This window comes from Sus scrofa, chromosome 10, assembly GCF_000003025.6.
Source record: "Sus scrofa isolate TJ Tabasco breed Duroc chromosome 10, Sscrofa11.1, whole genome shotgun sequence".
NCBI classification, from domain to species: Eukaryota; Metazoa; Chordata; class Mammalia; order Artiodactyla; family Suidae; genus Sus; species Sus scrofa.
The window spans coordinates 8,109,959-8,126,033 of record NC_010452.4 but is presented as its reverse complement, the minus strand read 5'-3'; the positions used below and the strand labels follow the sequence as shown (position 1 = coordinate 8,126,033).

General features: G+C 41.1%; 1 protein-coding gene across 4 annotated transcripts in view; it reads right to left on the bottom strand.

Annotated features, from left to right (window-relative positions):
- The window catches only part of SPATA17 (spermatogenesis associated 17), a 323,445-nt gene continuing 312,511 nt past the window's right edge, over positions 5,142-16,075 (bottom strand). For all 4 annotated transcript variants that reach the window (XR_002336103.1, XR_002336102.1, XR_002336104.1 and 1 more), the window contains one exon: positions 5,142-14,367. The gene's annotated coding sequence lies outside the window, so the exon portion shown is untranslated. The remainder of the gene's footprint in view (positions 14,368-16,075) is intronic.

Here is a 16,075-nt window from a genome sequence, read left to right as displayed (position 1 = left end):
TTTGAGAACTGCTCAATGGGTTTTCACGGAAATCCAAGTTATTATTGCATATTCTATAAACTTGGGTCCAGGGGATTAATGACTCTCCCAAGGTCACCCCTGGTGTCAGCTTTTGTATTATCCCCACCTTGTTGCCTCTTTGTTTCTTATTTCAGTGAAAGTCACATTCTTATATCATGAACCACTCATAAGAAGCAATTTAATCCAAGGTTTACGGTTCTAATCACTAGATATAATGTAGAGTGTTTTGAAAACATAAATTTTGCCTGTAGCAGGGAGACTTCAAGCACTTAATTTCTACTGAGGAAAACATGTCTCCTCGGCTTGCAATGTCTGGGCCCAAATCGTGCAGGAAGAGGATGGCCTAGCTGGGCCTTGGTGATAAATCAACACCAGAGAAATCCCAGCATCAGCTTGGTACTCAATTTAAGCTCTGTTTAATTTCCACAGGTCATTCTTTCCTTTTAATTGTTTTCCCTTTGTGTTTTGTCTTATTCTTTCCCTTTTCACTTGTAGCCCTGTTTTTGCAGCTCTTCAACCATTGGGATATTTAGATGACATTTAATCGACCAAGTTAAAAAGTTCTTACTAAAGGAAAGTCAACGCCTTTGAAGGAGACACAGGTCAGACATCAAGTGATAGATAAAGCCTTTGAATAATCCGAACACTCATCTACTCTCTCTCAAAGGAAAGAGGTTATTGGAAAGACATTTGGGGGGGTCACTTGTGGCCAAGAGTGAGGTTGTGCAGGAAGAGAGAGAATGAGGGCTGGATTTCTTAAGCCGTTTGGTTATCCCTGGGTGCAGAAAGTGAGGCTCCAAGAGAAGACAAGCCATGCAGAGTCCAGAAAAGCAGGGATGAGGCTGGAACGTGATACACCTCAGGCATGATATTTCTGTAATTTCTTCCACCCCAATAATACGATACTATCCATTTGACATGAAATTTAGACACTCTTATGTCTTTTATGTTATTTGAAATCACTAAATCAGCATTAGCGATTATGAGAAGTGCTTTATGTCTGTGTGTGTCTAAGTGTGTGTAAACTTTTCAGATATCCACATATGATGACTCTTACTTTAGCCTCGTTAGAAAGTTCCTGTCACATTGTGATTGGGTCACTATGCTGTACAACGGAACTTGACGAAACATTGTAAATCAACTATACTTCAATAATAATAATAATGATAATAATAATAATAATAATAATAATAAAAGAATGTTCCTGTCACAGACAAATGCTCAGAATCTAGGGTTATCACACAGCCTTGCAATTTCTTGACCTTCTTTAGGACACAGACCAAACCATCTGTCCAGGCTGAGTGGCCCTCTAGCCCACTCTTGTCAACATGGGTATCCAAGGGAAATAGGTCTGCCTTTCCATCTACTGTTGCCAAACAACCATGATCTATGGAGGACAAAACTCTGTATTTGTTCCTAAATTCCATTCCAGGTACCCACACTGAAAACCAAGTAGGATTTGAGCATAGTCGGGTCAGCTGAGGTTTAGTAGGGGTCAGAGGGATGAAAACACAGAAGTAGGATATTTCAGTATGCAGACAGGGTATAGTGAATAATTGAGACTGATGCCAGCTTAGGGTACTAGTGGGTAGGTTGAAGCAAGATCATGGAAATATTGGGCTCAGGAATTGATTCTTTACTTTTAAGGCAGTAGGGAGCCCTTGGACCTTTATGGAATGTGACTTTATCAGAGCTCTGTGGCAGGATGAGCTCAAGATGGGAAGCCCAGAGGCAGAGTCAGGAAGACATTGAAATAGCTCTGCTGGGAAGTGGTGAAGCCCTGAAGTAGAGTTTTGGCAGTGGGAATGGAAATAAGAAAGTGGAAGTTAAAGAGGTTGTAGAGGTAGAATTGATAGACTTCATTCTGGGCTTCAGGGAGCAAAAACTGGAGAAGGGGAAGTCCTGCTGGTTAGCACTGAAATTTCGAGTCTGTTTAACTAGCAGGGAGATGATGTATTTAATACAATTAAGAAACTCGAGAGGCTCAGAGAGGGAAAGGAGATATTTGAATTTTATTCATTATGTGTCTGAGGTGTCTTTGTGATAGGGAGATGTCCAGTTGTCCAGTTGGTCATTGAAAGTAGAGGCTGGGATGGAGAGGGAATTCCATTTCATGTCCATAGAGAAGTGAAGAAATTGAATAAGGTTATTAAGAAAGAGCATAAAGGGAGGAGTTCATATCTTTAGGGAATTTGGAGAGTGGGTCAAGGGGAATGTATCAGCATGGTTGATGGAACAGGAACAGCGAGGCAAAAGGAAGAAGAGGCTGTGGAGCATCGTGAAAGTCAAGGAAGGAGGGACTTTTGATGAGAAGAGGCAGTCAAGGTGCTAAGTACTCCAAAGCAGAAGCATCATCACTGAGGGGAATATGAAACCACTGAGTGGAGTAACTTTTTTTTTTTTTTTTTTTATAACCTCCCTGTAGCCTATGGAGTTCCCAGGTCAAGGATAAGATCTGAGCTGCTGTTGCAAAAACCTCCGCCACAGCTTCAGCAACACTGGATCCTTTAAGCCACTGTGCTGGGCCATCAAGGGACATCTTGAGCTGAAGTGGTAGGTTTATGAGGACAGACTGTTGTTTTTATTATAGTTGATTTACACCATTGTGCCAGTTTCTGCTATACAGCATTAAACTAAGCCCATGCTCTTCTGTGCATGGGCTGCTGTATAACTGCATCCATCACACTTCTGTAATACTCTGTCAATAGTTTTTTAAAACAGCACATGCCACTCCTTGTGTTTCATATGGTCAACTCAGCACATCTTCCCTAAGGGTTTCAATCATGTCTCCTTGGTGGTTGTTGTACTTGGTCTAGGATCCTGCCTTATTCTAGCAGGTCCTTCACACCACTGTCATGGTCAGCTTTCCACAAAAAAATCTCAACATACTGCTTTCCATCTGAAAATCTGTTTATAGCTCCTGATGCTTTCAGGACAGAGTCAAATTCTTTACCAAGACTCCATAGACATGATCTGTCCATTTCCTCTTCTGCAGCTCCGTCTTCCATCATGATCTTAAGTACAAGCTATAATCCAGACAGAGTCCCATCTTGAACCCTCTTGTCATCATGAACCTGTGGTTTTCCCAGTTTGAGTAACATTCTTACATCCTCTCTTGCCCCTCGGCCCCATCCCATGATCACATCCGTATAGCTTGTACCACTTCCTCAAGATTCAGTCTTTGCATTATACTTCTTGAGGGTCTTTCCTAATACTCAAGTTAGATTAGAAACCCCCTACCACAGTGCCCTGCACCCCCCCCCACAGTTTTACATGGGGCAGAGCTGACTTTCTTAGCTTCAGATTTCTCCAAGGACAGAGGTTCTCTATTCCTCGTCAAGAAAAGGATTGTTGAACTAGATAAAAATACAGTTCATAATGTGTACCGCTTGGAGTTATACAAAAATCCCCTCCTGGGGCATATTTCAATGTTAGAGGGAAAATCCTTTCTCCTGACCTTCTAACTTAAAAGGGCTTCCCCAGTTATGTGTCGAAGGGATGTTTTGTGTGTGTGTGTGTGTTTGTGTGATCACTTGTGTTAAATTTTCACCTTTATTGCTTAGAATGTTTTCATCTTCAACTTTTCCATCCCTGCAAAAATACTCCTGTAGGTTTTAAAAAGAGATCCTTTATTTGCAATCCTGGAGGAGAAGGCAGTGTACTCTAATGTGAGAAGTGTAGATGTTGGAATTCAAAAAACCTGACTTTCCATCCCAACTCAGCCTCAAAGCAGCTATGTGGCTTTGGGAAAGTTCTTTAATATCTTTGAGGATCTGCAAACAGAGATAGAGGAGCATTGGAAAGAATAGAAATATACACATAAAGCATCTTATCCCAGTGTGCATGTGTAATAAGCACTCGATGAAGAGTTTTTATAATGATGCTGTGAAACTTCTCATTCCTCAGTATGAGCTCAGAGCCTGAGATAAGATCTGAAATCTGTTCAAAATAGTGAAGAGAATTTTAGGAATGTTAGATCTGGAAGGAATTTAGGATGACAAATTTGATGATTTATAGGGGAGGAGACTGAATCTCAAAGAGACCAGAGGGACTTAATGACTGGAGGTTTTACAGCTCACAAGGACCAGTGCTGGGACTCAAGTCTTGGTCTTTTGATTCCAAGTACATGGCTCGCTTTTTGACGGATGTTGTTAAAACGCCCAGTGACAGCCAACTCTGTGTGGAGGGCTAATTACCGAAAATCCTGGTCAGTCTGTGAATCTGGCTTCTACGCATTACATTCTGGTGGCCAGTGCTCTCTTCCCTTCCTTCTCATTGTTGGCACATTGCGTGTGTAGATCTCGCCAAACATGTGTAGCTGAAAGAGGGGTGGATGTAAGAGGGAGAGGAAAGGAAATGCTGGTAGATCCGAGAATAGAGATCAAACTATACCCTTTCTCCATGTTGGGCCACGGCTGCACATGGGCTCCTCTGAGATGCTAGAGGGGCAAATGTGCTGTGTTTCCAGTCCTTCTGCTCGTTATTTCTGCAGCACTGAGATTCCAGGCCCTTCCAACTCGATTTGTTGATGCTTTCTTGGATGCCTGCTGGTACCTCGCCACTCTCCGGTGTCACTGTGGAACTCGTCCACGTGGCGTCTCAGCAGGAAATGACTGAGGGCGAGCTGAGGCTTCTCAGGTCTGGGCTGTTCTTACAGGGAAAAGTGACCATCAGACTCACTGTCATCATTTGCTGCTGCGACAATCTACAGTGCGTCTAAAGCTCAGAGCACAATAATGTCAGTCTTCGGAATATTGGAGGCAAACATGCACATTTGAAATTTAATTCTATTCTAGCCCTTGCGACAGAGCAACTGTAACAGTTTTTTTTTTTTTTTTTTCTTTTTACAGCAGCATCTGTGGCATATGGAAGTTCCCAGGCTTGGAGTCTAATCAGAGCTGCATCTGCAGGCCTACAGCACAGCCAGGGCAACGCAGGATCCAAGTTGCCTCTTCAACCCACATCTTGCAGTAATGCCGTATCCTTACTCACTGAGCAAGGCCAGGGACCAAACCCACATCCTCACAGACAACTACGTGGGGTTCTTAACCCACTGAGCCACCATGGGGACTCCTGTAACAGTATTTTCCAAGAATTTGTATAGATCTCTCTCTTTTTTCAATCATTCCAACAATTTAACCAGAATTCTGGACAATATATGATGTTTCCTAAATGTAGCATTTTGTTTCACGTTGAAAGGGAACATAATCTTTCTTTTGCCTTTAATTTGTCACCCTAAACACGTACCTAAAATCCCACAGTATGTTATTTGTACTTATAAGTTGAATATCATGCATGTCACAGATTAATCTGATGATCTTAAAGATTATAAAATCTTTTATAACAGTTATCTGCCCCCCCAGTGGGCTTAGTATGCTTTCCATTACCCTTTGGAATAATTTTTACCGTAATGGACACACATTTGTACTGCACCATATACCTGACTCATACAACCACCTTCTAAAAAGGTGTTTATTTCCCAGGAGGCCATGTGGAGTCATAAGGAGATGCTAGAATCCAAGGAGAGAACGAGAAAACTTCTAACCATAGCCTGAAGCCCACCATTTTCAGCAATGAAATCATCCAGCCACAAAAAGGCTGCTAAGGTACCGCTAGATTATGATTAGGCCACCAATCCTGATAGCGATGGTTTTCATTTCATGGGGGGAAAGCGTATTCTGTCTCGGCCTTTTCTGTGCCTCCTCCTTTACAAACCTACTGCAAAAAAAATCCACCGCTACTTGCTCCTCCTCCACCTCCAACTTCTCCTTCTCCAATTTTTTTATTTAGCATCTTTTTGTTCAATTAATTACCCTCGAGACACCTTGTTATTTACTGGACTGAACTTCGGCTCCTGATACGCTTCATTCCAGTGTGTAAAGTCAATTTTTCATCTGTGCTTTTTTGGTTGGTTGCTTCAAGACCTTACTTTTTCCTAATAATTTAGGTACCAAATACCTACAGCATCATGCAAGAAGAACTAGCCGTGCATTCTCTTAATGCTTTTATCTGGGGTATTAGAAGGATAGATACGCACCTTTAAAGCTTTGGAAATTGTTTTTTTTTATTTTTTGTCTTTTCTAGGGCCACACCTGTGGCATATGGAGGTTCCCAGGCTAGGGGTTGAATCAGAGCTGTAGCTGCGAGCCTACACCACAGCCACAGCAACGCAGGACCTGAGCCATGTCTGCGACCTACACCACAGCTCATGGCAACGCCAGATCCTTAACCTGCTGAGCAAGGCCAGGGATCCAACCCACAACCTCATGGTTCCTAGTTGGATTCGTTAACCACTGAGCCATGAAGAGAACTCCGTTATTTTTTACTTTAGGGTGAAGAAGCAAATGCAGAAAGGGCCTGTGACATTGTTACATTCACGCGTCCACTGTCAGTGTATTAATAGGACAAAAATAAGGGGACAGGGCTAACAATATGCCAGTTTCTTTACTGTCTAGAGCTCTGTGTGACTATAATATGCCATTTTAGCTAATAAGCTAGAACTGGTTGTCACCTTGGGAAGATACACATAAATTCCATTAATGCAGCAACACATTATAGCTCCTGCTTGAAACAACCTCAAGAATCCAAAAATGTCCTGATTAACAGCAAATTGTGGGTTTTTTTGTTTGTTTTTTTGGGGGTTTTTTTGGAAATAGCCAAATATCATGTAGGCTTAAAATTGGATGGATAATTTGATCATCACAGGCATAATGTCACCCATAGTCTAAAAAGAAACTTGACTCTAATTAAATGACACCAACGACTCAAGGCATTTCGTACAGCGTTACAGTTTTTGAGCAGTGGCGGTGTCTTTAGAGCAAGTGGGTAGTCAACTAACGTGACTCCTTTAATAGACAGTTACTTAGTTGATAGAAGGACTTTGGAATGTTTATCAAATTAAAACTATGACGTTGATTCAGAATGGATAATTTCTTTTTTTGTGTGTGTGTCTTTTTTGCTATTTCTTGGGTCGCTCCCGCGGCATATGGAGGTTCCCAGGCTAGGGGTTGAATCGGAGCTGTAGCCACCGGCCTACACCAGAGCCACAGCAACACGGGATCCGAGCCGCGTCTGCAACCTACACCACAGCTCACGGCAACGCCGGATGGTTAACCCACTGAGCAAGGGCAGGGACCGAACCCGCAACCTCATGGTTCCTAGTCGGATTTGTTAACCACTGCGCCATGACGGGAACTCCCAGAATGGATAATTTCTTTCACCTTTTTATAAAGCCTTCTGTATATCTACTAGCATTATCTAGCATAGTGTATTATCTACCATTAGGCCAAAAGAGTCTTCGTCTGACCACAAAAGAGGCAGCGGGTCTCTGTAGGATCAAGGACTAGCCTGCAGCCTCTGTCATTAAACTTCAGAACATTCTCTGGACTTTCTTTGGGTCTTTGGTTTGCCCAAGGCTTGTTTGTGTTTTTCACTGTGTTGTTTTCACATGTGGGTTTCTTTGTTTCTCACGTTCTCATTTCTCAGAGCAAGGAGAAGGCATTGAGATTGAAGACAGCGAGTCTAACTGGGATGGCTGAGACAAACCAGAGGAAGGAGGACGTTTCAGTCGAAATGTAGCTGCTACTTTTCAGTCTATGGCAAAATATGTTTGGGTTTTTCTTTGCCTTTGGGAACTTTGTGGATCCCCTTAAATTTTTGGTAAAAATAAGTTGCATCATCTTATCAAGCATCTTATCAATCTTTTCAGGTAACACAGATCCCTCTCCTAAATAGGGTAACATCGCCTTTCCCTCTTGGTGGCATTTCATTCGTATAACAAGCACTGTATGACATGATGAACAAATTTCAGCACTGACACTTCCTGAGTCATCACAGATCTTTAATTAAGGGTGTCTACATTTCGAGGCTGTTACTGAGACATACGTATTAAATACTACTCATCTGAGATCTTGAGGTCCATGTGAAAACTTAGCTGTGTCTGGCAACAATCGTACTTTATCTTAATTTTAAGCACCTAGACATTATAACCTGGTACTTGAAAGGATAAAAATAAGTTAACATTTTGCCTAAAGCTTTCCACCGTTTTTCATTCACTTTCTTATATTTTCTGCTAAGTTTCATAAACAAAAGTTTACTTAAAGTGGATGAGCAGGAGTTCCCCTCGTGACTCAGTGGAAATGAATCTGACTAGTATCCATGAGGATGCAGGTTCAATCCCTGGCCTCACTCAGTGGGTTAAGGATCCAGCATTGCTGTGGCTGTGATATGGGCCAGAGGCTACAGCTCCGATTGGGTCCCTAGCCTGGGAAACTCCATATGCCAAAAGTGCAGCCCTAAAAAGACAATAAATAAATAAGGTGGATGAGCAGAGAGACAATACCACGTGGTAGAGCTTCACCTACGCTGATTTCAGAACTGGATATTTGGATTCGAGTGATAAAAAATATATTATTTGTCTTATTCTTTAACATGGGTGATTTTAGCACTGCATTTGTTAAATAGCTCCTCTTCCTATGGCCTCGATTCAAGAGGTAACATGTTCTTTAAAAAACATAGCTTTAATGTTTGATGTCCTTAGTGGATAAATAACTGCAGAAGGTAAGTATCATGACACACAATTGCATTGGGAAAGCTATTTGAATTATTGGGGCTAGAGAGAGTTCATTCATAAGACTCCTACCTACAAGTAACATTATGTAAGCAGAAATAGAATTGAACTTCCCGTGCAGAGCAAACTTCATTTTATAGCTAGTTATCATTTTTCACATTTTCAAATTTTCTTTTTCAATGCGTATACAATTTCCAAAGAAAACCATACGTTCTGCCTTTCTTCTGGAAGCATGTGTCTTCTTTCCCTTTGAGTTGCTTGTGATTGGGCATAATCCACGCACGGCTTGAAATTCTAACATTTTTGCTTCGGTGTAGAAAATAATCGTGGCTATTTGGATCAGGATATCAAAATTTCCTCTGCTCTGTTCTTAAGTCCTAGTTCTGATTCCTTGATCATGCTGCAGCTCATGGTTTTGTTAGATTTCCCCTGGACCTTGATTCAAAAGGTAAGACATCAAACATGCAATGTGTCAAGCTTCTCTGCATACTGGAAAAAAAAAGTGCCTTAGTGTTTGGAACAAGACATGATACCCACATTCATAAATATATTTGAAATCTAAGCGTCTCCTTCAGACTTTCCTTTAAAGGAAGCCAGAAAGTATATCACAGTGGGAGGTGGGGGGTAGGGGGGGAAGGAGGTGGGGAATGGATTGGGCTGTGGGGGGGGGCATGTAGAAAATTGAACTTTCCAAGATCAGTACTTAACATAAAAATTTCATCACAATCTTTATCATCTTGCAGTGGTTGCAGAAAAGGCCTAGGCTCCCTCCACCTTTCACTTCCTGAAGTCGCCTCTTTTACCTTCAAATCTGATGAAGTGTCAAAGTCATTTACCAGTAATGAGTTCTGCTGCAAATTTTATTTTGCTTGGAATTTAATTAATGGGCCAAAGACTTTCCATTGTGATTTGAGCAAATGAATAATAAATCAAGAAAGGAGATTTGTCAGGGAAGGAACATCTGTTTCTTACAAGCGTTACAACATGACTACAGCTTGGCTGGGCATTACCGGCACAAAGACAGTAGGAGTCCTCTCCGGTGAAGCTCTCTTCATTTATTGCTCCACTGAAGGTGAACAGAGAGCCGTCTAATGGTCCTCTGGTGTTAATAAAAGCTTTGCGCTTCTCCAGTTCGCCGGGAGCCTCTTCCTTCAGGGTGCTACTGTCCTTAGGCCATGGTTTGTTGAGCCACGTCAGGATTCTGCAGTGTCAGTACTTTATTGGATGATTAATAAGGGAAAGACAAATTCATAAGCAGAAACAATATGAAATTACCATCATATTAGTGTTCACTGTCATGCTTTTTATTTTGGGGGGGCAGGGGGTGGGGTGGGTAAATGAGATCGTGATTGAAGTTAAGTACTTTGACTCGCACTGTCAAAAAGCAAAAATGGGTCACCTGACCTGTTGGGCTTTGTCTAGTTAACCAATCACAGACTATCTGGAGTAGTGGGACTTTTGTCCTGGCGCCCAAGCCCCCGTCAGTGGTTCCAAAGGGGGGACGAATGGGTCTGAGGCCCAAGGTCTGCAAGCGTGGGGGAGAAAAGAGACCTCCTCTGCTCTTTATGGCTGGAACACACGTGGCTCCTACACACAAAGGACGTTGAGGTGCCCACTGGGTAGGAATAAATTGCACGGAAAATGCGCGCTGCGGACTCCTGCGGAACACTCCCTGGGGAACCTTTATCACGTATGTGCCACAGTAAAGGGCGCCGAGGTTGCGCAGAAGTAACACCAGGTCCTACGTGGTCCCCTTGTTGAAAAACCTTCCGCGAAGGCTGGAAAGATGACAAGAATGGACGGCGCATTCCATCACTGGGATAACACATCCCCCCCAACCGCTTGTGCTACTAGCATCCTGCAACGTCGCTCTGTCGGATGTCATACCCTTCGTGCCATTTGTGTCTGAAACAGCTCTACGAAGCGAGAGGCAAAGATATAAATGTCAACCGTGGGAGAGAAGACAGAGCATGGGGTTATTCTGGAATGGATGTCGTACGTACTGAGTCAGTCAGACAAGCCCACCTTGGGCCCATTGGTCCATGTTTTGAGTCAGGAAAATCAATGTGCGCCTAAAATTGGCATACTGAAAACCCTACTCACAGTGTCCCCCACTCCAACTTTTTAAATATAGCAAATCAGTTCTTAATTCGCTCTAGAAAAGGTTACCAGGTAAAATACAGGACAACCAGTTAAATATACATTTCAGATAAACAGCTGATTTTTTGTTTGTTTGTTTGTTTTGTTTTGTTTTTGTTTTTGTCTTTTTGCTATTTCTTGGGCCGCTCCTGTGGCATATGGAGGTTCCCAGGCTAGGGGTCGAATCGGAGCTGTAGCTGCCAGCCTACGCCAGAGCCACAGCAACCTGGGACCCGAGCTGCGTCTGCAACCTACACCACAGCTCACGGCAACGCCGGATCATTAATCCACTGAGCAAGGGTAGGGACCGAACCCGCAACCTCATGGTTCCTAGTCGGATTCCTTAACCACTGCGCCACGACGGGAACTCCTGATTTTTTTTTAACAAGAGAAAAGAAAAAATAGATACAGCCTGCTATTACAATGAACATGAAATAATTATTAAATGACAAGTAATAATGCTTTGTTTTTAAGTTGAGCAAATAACTTATTTGAGTCAAGCACAGCTTAACATACTTAACTGAAACTTAAAGGTATGTCCCATGTATTTCATGGGACAAACATATTCCAAAAACACTGTTCATGGGATAGCTGAGATTGAAATTTCACCAGGCATTCTTATTTTATTTGCTAAATCTGATCATGTACCACCACGAAAAAATTTCATATTATAAACCTTAAAATTCCAAGTGACCAACATATTATCTTCTGACTACAATGACTTAACATATACTTGCAAAGGTAACAGAAAAGAAAAGAAAAAAAGAGGTATAACCAGCTCCTGCAATTCACATGAAATAACTATTAAATGATAAATAATAATAATGTGTAGTGTTTAAACTGAACAAATAACTTCTTTGAGCCAAGCACAGGTTAACACACCTAACTTTAAAACCTAAAGGTATGAACCTAATACCATATGCACCCCCACAGAATGAGAACCCAACTAGAGGGCGGGATTCATTCATCCCATTGTTAAGATTTTTAAAACAACTATTGAACTTGGAAATAAATAATTTTGAGGTACCTTTGGAATAATCAAAATCTACTTATATAATTTTCTTTAGATATATACAAACGTAGAGAGTAATATACCAGTTTTCAAAATGAACGCTTTGGCTCTTGTCACATTTCACACCTCAGTTTTAGGTAAATTTTTTTCCTTGCATCTTTGATACCGGTGTCTTTATCACCAGTGAGCCTCATTTGTCATCAGAGTTACAGTGGTTTTCCTTGCACTTTCTTCTAATCTGTTTGAGAGATAGCACCTTTAGATCTATATATGATAATGTCACTAAAAAGACTATTCCATGCCATAGCGACCATGCGTTTTACGTTTGGCTAGCTTTTTGGTTTTCTACGTTCGCATGTGTACATTAGTGTTCTTCACAGGGAGGTATTGTTTTAAAGTGACCTTTAAAAGTCTCAAATATAATGACAAACAATACTAGCAATTGTGGTCTATACTCCCAGAATAATTGCTAACCTGCTTTATTCCTTAGACACTTTTTTTCTTCTTAGCAATTTCCACCAATAACATTAATTGAGGTCATTTAAAGCTGTTCATTTTTTTTTTCTTCAATATGTTACTTTTCAAAATGAAGTAATTGAGAGTAAACTTGGACATGATAAAGCTCTCAAGCCTTCAAAAATAAGGTGACTCACTTTTCTGAGGAATAATTTTTGGAAAGCATCTTGCTTCCATGCCTATCACTAAAGCTTGCAGGTGGATTTTGCAATTGGAAGGTGTCAAGGTTATTTCTGGAGCTAACTGATAATCCTTTCCAGGTTTCATTGATGTGGCTGTGCCCATTTTTCTTCGGAGTCACAGGAAACAAGAAAGACCTTCACATTTGGATATATATACAATTGGCCCTCAGAAATTGGGAACCTACCCAGGCATGGTCAGGAACAAAACAATTAATCAAGGTAAAGAGAACAGGGGCTATAAGCTCATTATACTTCTGTGATTCCATCTTTCTTAATTGTCTAGGTAAATTATATGTTAAAGTGAGGGTAAGAGTTCTTATATTTTATTTTATGTTTGAACATTTGATATTAATTAAATGGCCAAGCTCATGTGGTATATTAGTCACCTAATTCTGGACATTAATCTTTGGTTTAATATGGTTAAATTGGGTGTGTCTGCATACCACGGGTATGGAGCTACATGTATATAATACGGATTTAAACAAATATACAGAATGCGGAACTGGAAAACAGTGGATGGCATGGCTTTTCCAAAAAAAAAAAAAAGTATAAGGAAAATTCACTTTTTAAATTTAAAACTGGCTTGCATTTGGTTTTACATGCCTAACGCTGAAATGCATCTATTGACCCAGTTTTTGAGAGCAATTCAAGATTTTTTTTACCACCCAAGGAACTGACAACTTACGGGGCTATGCAACGTGGAGTTGTGAAACTCCGTAGGTGCGAGGACGGGATGCACGTGGATTGAATTAATAGAGAAGTAAGATCCGGCCGGAAGCGGTGCTTTGCTTAAATAAGTACCACGGTGCTCCCCACCCCCCGAAGTGCCATAGAGAGAGACTGAGGACAGCAGTTTGGTCTCAAGAGTCTCACTCCATCGTCCAAACGGATCACTTACCCTCCAGTCCTTCTTGATGAGCTTTCTGTCTCTGCTCCTGTAAACCAAGCCTTAAAATCGGTCTAGTTTTTATCTTTGCAAAATGGAAGACTTAAATACCATAATTGATGATGTCATTTTCAGTGCGATGCCACTGAAACAGCTCACTCATAAAACGCCTCATTTCTACTTAGTCTTTGCCACATGATGGTGCCCCAGGGGCACATTGCCGAGTCACCTGAGGGGCTTTTTCCAACCCTCTCCCTCCCCCCGGAGCTGAACAGGCCCCCTCTCCCCTTGAGAATTACTCTAACTGATGGGGTGTGTTGCTACCCTCAGGTGTGTTGGGGTAGAAAATAATTTGAAAACAACCGATCAAATGAAAAGCCAAACATCTGGCCAATTATCAGCTATTTTCCATTATGCTGATGTAGGCGTTATATGATTAAACCTTCAGATAACAGGATTTTCCTCTTAATCCAGTATTTGCCATCTTGTAAATGCTGCTTTAGACACAATGGATTTCATGGGAAAACTTTTTTTTTTTTTTTGCCTAGAGACATATAGAAATGTTAACAGCCTAACAGTTTGGTTTTTGTTTGTTTTAATTTTTCTGGGAAAGTTCAAAATGTGGTTGTGTAGTCAAATTACTTCCAATGTTTTGAAAACGTTTTTTAAGGAACCTGTAACCACTATGAAGAAATGTCTAGTCATAAACATAGTTTCAGTCTAAGAGGAAATAATTTCCACTGCAAATCACCAATCAAAATCACTGCCTAACTCTGTCTAGTTTTCTGTAAAAAATGCAGCCACCCCCCCCCAATACAAAACATTGGTAGGAACTGACAATTTCCTGGGCCTTGACCTCAAGAGTTCTAAGATATCCATCCTAACTAACAGATTCCACAGTTACCCATTGGTGAACCTCCTTCTGGACCACAGTGAAGTTGCTAAGTGCTGGCCCCGCTTTCAACAAGGTAAATACTGACCCTGGATGAAGGATGCTCTTCAGTGTGCGATGAACTGTTGAGTGAGCGTTCAGTCTTTCTTTCTGTAAAACAAAAGTGGTTAAACCTGTTAGATTACTGGGCTCATTTTTTTAAAATTTTATTGAAGTATAGTTGATTTACAATGTTGTGTTAATTTCTGCTGTAGAGCAAAGTGATTCAGTTACCCCTGTAGATATTTTTTCATATTCTTTCCCACTACGGTTTATCACAGGATAACCAGTCTTGTTTATTTCATTGTAGACTCAGGTCTACAATTTGTCTGAATTGAATCCGAGACATACATGAAATTGTTCCGCTTGAATTCAACTAAATATCTTTGTTTATGGAGGAGGACTGGGAATGAAGACTGGGAAAGGAGTCCTCCAAGTATGATGCCGAAATTCGGTCTAATGGGGTGATTGAGCTATCAAGCCGTTTTTCCAAGACTCATTGTTGGTAGGACTTACACTATTCAGGCAGAGAAACAGCACCCTTTGTCTGACAGGAGACTCTAAGCAGGGTGCCATGTTTATTGTCTACTGAGATTTTTCCAACCAGTCAGGTAACGTTTATTCCAGAACACACCTGTGGGAGGGGTGAGTGCATGAGTCCTCAACCTGCACGTTCTCACATCATGGTTTGGACACTCTTGCTGAAAGCACTGGGTAGGTAAACCTTCCCTTGTGGATATTAAAAAATTCTTCCCCATGATCCCAAAGTAGCAAGAGATACTAAATTCTAGCCATTTGCTCATCAGAGACATAAACATACATGGCTTCATAGGAATATTGAGCAGATTTACTGCTAATTGAATTAAGAAAATATTTGCTGTTTTCAGGTAAAAAAGCATTCTCTTTGATATCCTATAGATAGCAAAATAATTGCTAATAAATTATGGATTTGTATATATGTATTTGTTCATGATCTGTCACCATGCTAGCTATTTATTTAGAATAGCTATAATAAATAAAATAAAATAAAATAGGAGTTCCTGACATGGCTCAGTGGTTAATGAACCTGACTAGTATCCATGAGGATGCAGGTTCGATCCCTGGCCTCGCTCAGTGGGTTAAGGATCCAGCATTGCGGTGAGCTGCTGTGTGGATCACAGATGCAGCTTGGATCCCACGTTGCTGTGGCTGCGGTGAAGGCCGGCAGCTACAGCTCTGATTCGACCCCTAGCCTGGGATCTTCCATATGCTGCAGGCGCAGCCCTAAAAAGATAAAAAAATAAATAAAGTGAAATAAACCAATGAGGCAAGGAAGTGGAGAAATTGGAAACCATGTACATTCCTGCTGAGAATGTGAAATAGTGCGGTTGCTGTGGAAAACACCGTAGCAGTTCTGTAAAACCATAAACATCGATTTACTATATGACCCAGCAATTATACTTCTAGGTATAGGCCTAGGAAACATAAGTGTGCACAAAAACTTGTCCACAAATGTTGATAACAGAACTATTCAAAATGATTGCAAAGTGGAAACACATCAAATGTTCCTCAACTGATGAATATAGAAACAAAATATGTTGCCTCCATATGATGGAATATTATTTTGCAATAAAAAGGAAAAAAGTGTTCACACATGTTACAGCATGGAAGAATCTTGAAAACATTATGCTAAGTGAAAAAAGCTGGACACAAAAGGTCGTGTGTATGATTCCACATCTATGAAATGTCCAGAATAGTCTAATCCATAGAAATGGAAAATCAATTAGTGGTTTCCAGAAGCTGAAGGTGACATGAGGATGGGAAGTGACTGCCAGCAAGT